At 46.0% G+C, this 6,000-nt stretch overlaps 1 long non-coding RNA gene across 1 annotated transcript in view; it reads left to right on the top strand.

Moving 5' to 3' along the window:
- The first annotated feature begins 2,162 nt into the window (after positions 1-2,162).
- LOC146964679 (uncharacterized) overlaps positions 2,163-6,000 on the top strand; it is a 281,362-nt gene continuing 277,524 nt past the window's right edge. The window contains exon 1 of the long non-coding RNA XR_015034651.1: positions 2,163-2,425. This is a non-coding gene — a long non-coding RNA (uncharacterized LOC146964679). The remainder of the gene's footprint in view (positions 2,426-6,000) is intronic.

The raw sequence follows: 6,000 nt of genomic DNA, 5'->3' as shown, positions 1-6,000 counted from the left end.
GGAGGTCGGACTGATGGACGCAAAAATAAAGAAATGTATGGTCGGAGTCGGAGAAATGGGTGGTCGGAGAAATGGGTAGTCGGACAGACGTCATGCGCCCCAGCCGGGCATTTTGAGTAATATTTTAAGACCAAGAGAATATTTTGTATTATGACTCTGAAAACACAAAATAGCTCAAAGGAAGGAGGAGACTCTCTATTTAACTAGGGAAAAAACCATTTGTTTGTACCTTGTTCCATTCTTATCTGTTTTAATTTTGGCTTCAAAAACATGTAAGACATCTGAAAATTTCATTTCACAGGTTTTTTCATTGTACAAAAAAAAAAAAAAAACTAAAATACAACAAGTAGGAGTCTTACTCTGCAGAGTGATGCCTGCTCTCCTACTCCTCCTGCAGTTGCTGCCCCCTCACCCTCTCCTAACCCCCTCCTCCCCCCTCCCCTCCCCTCCCCTCCTTCTCCTCCTGCTGCTTCCCCTCGTCTCTGCAGTAGGGAGGGAGACGTCGTGGCGTCTTCAGCCTCTCTGCTGGACGCGGCCGCGGCAGCGACGCACCGCGCTGATCTCTCGGTTCGTCGTCACGTCGGTTTCAGAGCAACTGGTGAAACTGACTCCGCGATCCACTTTCGCTTCGGCATCTCGGTGCTGATCATCTAGATGAGTTTACCTTTCCTGCCTCCTCTGATCACTTCATGCTGGAGCTATGCTAATAGCACCGTGGCTAAGCTTTCCTCCAGCTCCACGTTACACTTGTTCCAGGCTCTGCCCGTCGTTTTCCTCTAGAAATAGAAACTTTTCCCAACTTTTTTATCTCTGTACCGATCGCACTCGTCTTCTCCTTCCTCTTCACTTCTTGCTCTGATCTACAGTCTTCTTCGTTCTACACATCCCAGAAGCCCCAAAATTACTCACAGTGTGCGCAACAGCGTCCCCATTTACCAGCCGCAGAAAACTGCATTTGACGTATATATACGTCAATGGCACTCAAGTGTTGGATTTTGATTGACGTATATATACGTCAATGGCACTCAATGAGTTAACATGAATCCATTAAAACTGATCCAAATAGTTGCATTATAACAGTTACTGACACTTTCTTGACTCTGCTCAACCAGAGTACCAGTAGCTACGGCAAATCCTAGTACATAGTGTTGCTTTAATGATGAAACATTAGTTGGGAAATGCTCAGTTGCAATTAAGAGTTTTACTCTTTAATAACACTGAGGATGTTAAAGATCTGTCTTTATAGGAGGCTCTTGAGGTGGTAATAAGAATAAATAATAAAAAACAGAGGGGGGCATTGGTTCAGAAATTGATCAGCAACTTGCTACACAGGAGAAACTGTACAAAAAGGAACTTTGCCTTTAATCAAGGAGATTGTAAAAAATAAAGCATTAATATATCAGTATTTTCTCTCAGCAAATTAACACTCTACTTTTGAAAGTGAGGCATAAACAGTTTGAATCGAGAGATAAATCTCACCCGGTTCTCTCAGGGCATCTAACAGGTACAGGCCAGTGGAGCTATTCACAAAATTAAAACTTCCAAGTGCTCTATTATTACAGACCTTATTAGAATACACGATTGCTTCAAGGGATATTATGACAAGCTATGTACACCCAAAGTCCTGCAATAGAGATGGAGATCCCTCAATTCCAATGCTCTCTTGTACTTCCGAAACTTGATTTCAATGTGCATGGCTTGCTGAAATTTCATTACAGGGGGGTCATCACTGCCATAAAATAATTTCCTAGTGGAAAGTCAGCCAGCCGGGATTGCTTTGATATGGATTTCCACAGAGCATGAAGTGAGAATGTTTAAAGAGTCAATTAAAAACATTTTTCAAAGTTATTTTTTGGTCATTTCTTGCCTTAAAGCAGATATCAGTGGCACGGCCGTTTCGGCTAATGCTGTGTTCAAGGCAGGCTTTTGAAACCGTAAGTTACAGCTTCAAGTCACAACTACGACTTGGTAGCGTTCCAGGTAACCCGTAGCTCGTGTTTTTACCGTCCTGTTGTCTGTGAAAGTTCCCTATAACGGCCACTCGTAACTTCTGACCCGTGAACTCGTACCAGATCGAACTGGTATGACTTCACAGGAAGGAAAAACACAAAGTACGAGTTTCCTTGAACGCACCATGAGTTAGCAGCCCCCGCCCTTGTCAGGCATCAATTGGTCCTCGTGCTACGTCACCACATTCACGCGCATCCCTTGGCTGCACACACAGCCCTTCATGCCGTTCTCTCCCCTCATTGGATAACACTTGTATCCCACAAGGAAAATTTTCTCCTCGGGTTACAGCAGAGCAGAGTGACGGAGAGACTCGTGTTTAGGCTGAAATACTTCATGTAAGTGATTGCTGACGGAAAATAGGACTATTTAGGACTTATATTAACAAAAACATTCCACTGATATCTGCTTTAATTTGGTAGGACAGGACTGCTGCTGCTGTCGGGGACAGGAGGCAGCACAGTTGAGTCTGAAGCCGTTCTCCCACTAAAATTAGCGGGTCGACGCAGGTTTTTTAAACGCGGGGCGACCCGCTAACAATCGGCATTTTGCCCCTTTCCCATTGACCAAAATGAGCCGAGTCTGCCCCCCCGCTGGGGGATCAGACAGAGCATAAACCAGTCGCCCCGCTCTCATCCGCGATGCAAGAAACACAGTGTCCGCCCGCCGCGGAGTCTGACGTCCGTCCACCGAGGCAGACGAGGCAGACTGGCCAACCTGCGGAGCACCAGGACTGCGGAGGACAGCCAGTCTGCCGCGGCCATATGACGGACGTCCGTGGCACAACAACACGTCAGGTAAACAGACTGTCGCTTCTTTTTTTTTAATCGTTTTTGGTCAGTGTTGTTTGATCTTTTGATCTGGAATGAGAGCAGAGCTTTGTTTTGGTACGTGATATGAGACGCGACCGGCGTGATGACGTGGCGGCACGTAACGCTCAGTGTCATCACGTAAATTAGCGGGTTGACCCGGGTCTGGCGTTCCCACTGCAAGCCGATCGAAGCCGAGCCGATTAAAGGCGATTTTAACCCGCGTCGCTTGCTGAGTCGTTTAACCCGCGTCGATGCGGGTCCACGCGGCTCGGTGCGCCTTTCCCACTGCCACCAAAACCCGATTGTTAGTGGGTTTAAACAGGTTTTTTGACCAGTGGGAAAGGGGTATGAGAGGAAGGGCCGTCACCAAACAACATCAATAGTGGATGCTAACTGTCACATCATACCCGAGCAGCTATGGGTTTGAGCTACAGTCTGAATTCAGCTCTGATTCGGAATATTTCGGATACACCCTAAGCAGCGAAAGAAAAGTAAATACAGTCCAGGTGAAGTGCTGGAGCGTCAGGGCCATAGCTGGCCGCTGCCGACAGTGACCGAGCCCAAGGCTATCAAGGCTAGCTGGGCAAGCGGACCACCCGTGCTGACGGCGGCTATCTAGCCCTCAAAGCTTCCGTTTGTGTGTCCTTTCTCTCATTGCTACCTAGACACATAAAACAAATAAAATAAATAAATAAAGGGTTCACAAAATCAAATAACGTCAGTCAAGTTTCATTCAATATATTCAAAGATTCATTGTATATATTCAAAGTTTCATTCAGTATATTAAAGGTTCATTCAATATATTCAAAGTTTCATATTCAAGGTTCATTGCAAATATTCAAAGATTCAGTCAATATATTCAAAGTTTAATTTAATATATTCAAGGTTCATTCCAAATATTCAGGGTTTCATTCAATATATTCAAGGCTCATTCCCTATATTCAAAGATGATTTATTTTATTATGGCATGCCATAGATATATATATATATATCATAGACTGTAAAAAGAATGGACGTAGCACCCGTGACGTCACCCATTGGTTTTGGGGAGTCGTTTTTGTGTATATATGGCAGCCTGAACAGCGCCATGTTGGATTGGCCGGCCGAGAACCCGCCCACTGGCCTTGAAGCAGCTGTCCACGGACCGCTCTGACCTGTTACTCAACGTTTCCGTGCCCTAATTGGCCAGAATTTTAGCCTAATAACAGTAAAACGGTAGCCTAGAAATCTAGACGCACCCTAGCGGTAGCAAAAATATTTGCTCCGTAGGTGGGTCTAGAAACGAGCCGTAGGAACTTTTTGAGTCTCGAACACCGATTGTGTTCACCAATCACAGCGCTCTATCTGTTTAGCGAGTCGTTGGGCGGGCTTAACGCGATGGCGACGTAGATTTTAATTGGCTTGTCAGGCTAACGTCATCCTGCTCTTTGCTCTGATTAGTCGTAGCGCTACCCTATTGCGTGCAGAGGCAGTTTGAAAGACAGCCTTCATCCCGCCCCCTGGATTGAGCCGAGGTCTACCGGTCGTTTCCAGACTATACATTTTAGTGATATAGTCTGGCTTGTCAGGCTAGTAAAACGGTAGAGTTTTAAAAAAATTCACCCCCCTCAGAGTGTGTGCGGGGGTAGAAACTATCGGTTGAGACAAAAAAACGTGCTGACACCAGGCTTTTAACATGTTTATTGAGGATGTAAAGTCGGCGATTTTAACATGGGGGTCTATGGAGAATGCTGCTTTCTGACACCAGCCCCCAGAGGAAGCCGGGGGGATTGCAGTTTTTTGAACGCGGAAGTGAGCTTCACTTCTCAGACCGACAACTGCCCCCTTGATATATATATATATACAGTATATACGTATACCTATACGGGGACAGCTCTCCATTCCGACACCCCTCCACTTCGACACCCCGCTGTTCCGAAATAGCCCCACTTCGAAACACCGCTACTCCGACACCCCCTCCTCCCCCCCGCAGCTGTCCAAGGTGCTGAACCGCGTGACGTTGTTTACATTCTGCTTTGTGGCTTGTCTGTGAAACGTGCGCTGCTCAGGGACTGGGCAGATCTGTCCCACTTGCTTTCTCCCCGACTCCGTTGTTGGAGATCTCCACACAGTAATTAGAAATACACTTTTTTTCTTTTTCTCCCCCCCTGCTCCGCTCGAGCACGGCTGAAGCCGGCTTGAGCTCACAGGGGCGCGAGGCTGCTGCAGCCGCCGCTCGCACTGACAGCTGACTGAGGGAGGTGCTTTGGTTGGGCTTAGGCAATGAAGAAAGGAGTTGGTTAAGTTTAGTAAAAAGACCAGGTAGAGGTTAGACAGGCTAGAAGCATAATGAACGTTATATGTCATTAATATGAAGTATTTGCTTGTTTTGCAGTTAATTATGCACATGATCCGTTTGACCCCAAAAAGGAAAAAAGGATCAATGCGCACTGCGCGCTGGGGGTTTCCCCCAATAGCCTTTTCGGAGTAGCGGGGTCTTTAGAAAAAATAGAAAACCCCGCTATTACGATGAATGGAAGTCTATTGTCGGAAAGGCGGGGCTTCGGAAAGGCGGGGTGTAACCTACCTATACACACACACACACACACACGCACACACACACACACACACACACACACACACACACATGTGCGTGAAAACAGACAAACATGAATCTTCATTTTTGGTTGAACATTTCAAAATTGGTTGCTGGTCAGAGCAAAATTCTTTCAAAGAAAACAACTGCCCACACATAGTATAATACAATCTCCTACGCTTTATTCCCACATTGAGACACTGTCTGCTTCATACAGGAGGCTTAAGCGATGAGAAATTGCATTATAGCATGTGTGGACAATCCTGTTCCACAGACGTTCAACAGTGACACTCAAACACTGGAGGCTTAAATACCTATTTTTGCAGCCACAAGACCTATTATGCTTGTGTAATGCGACATTTCTCCTGTTACTTTGACTGTGAAGCTGTTCCCCATATGTCTATGGATGAAAGGTGTTCTGGCAGGTTGGGAGGTTGGAAATCACATGACACAGATGACATGAAGGAAATGTAGCATATACAAATGCAAACACTTCCTGGATATGACTGATTGATGGAGGAAAGTCCCTAAAGACAGCTGAGTCACTGTGCATGCTTCCAGTCTTCACTGTCTGCTGTTGTGCTCATTAAAGCCTTCTAGTCTGAG

This window comes from Trachurus japonicus, chromosome 21 (assembly GCF_045865225.1).
Source record: "Trachurus japonicus isolate A0001 chromosome 21, Traja_1.0".
Taxonomy (NCBI): domain Eukaryota; kingdom Metazoa; phylum Chordata; class Actinopteri; order Carangiformes; family Carangidae; genus Trachurus; species Trachurus japonicus.
Note: the sequence above shows the minus strand (reverse complement) of the source record. Positions and strands in the feature narration are given on the sequence as shown.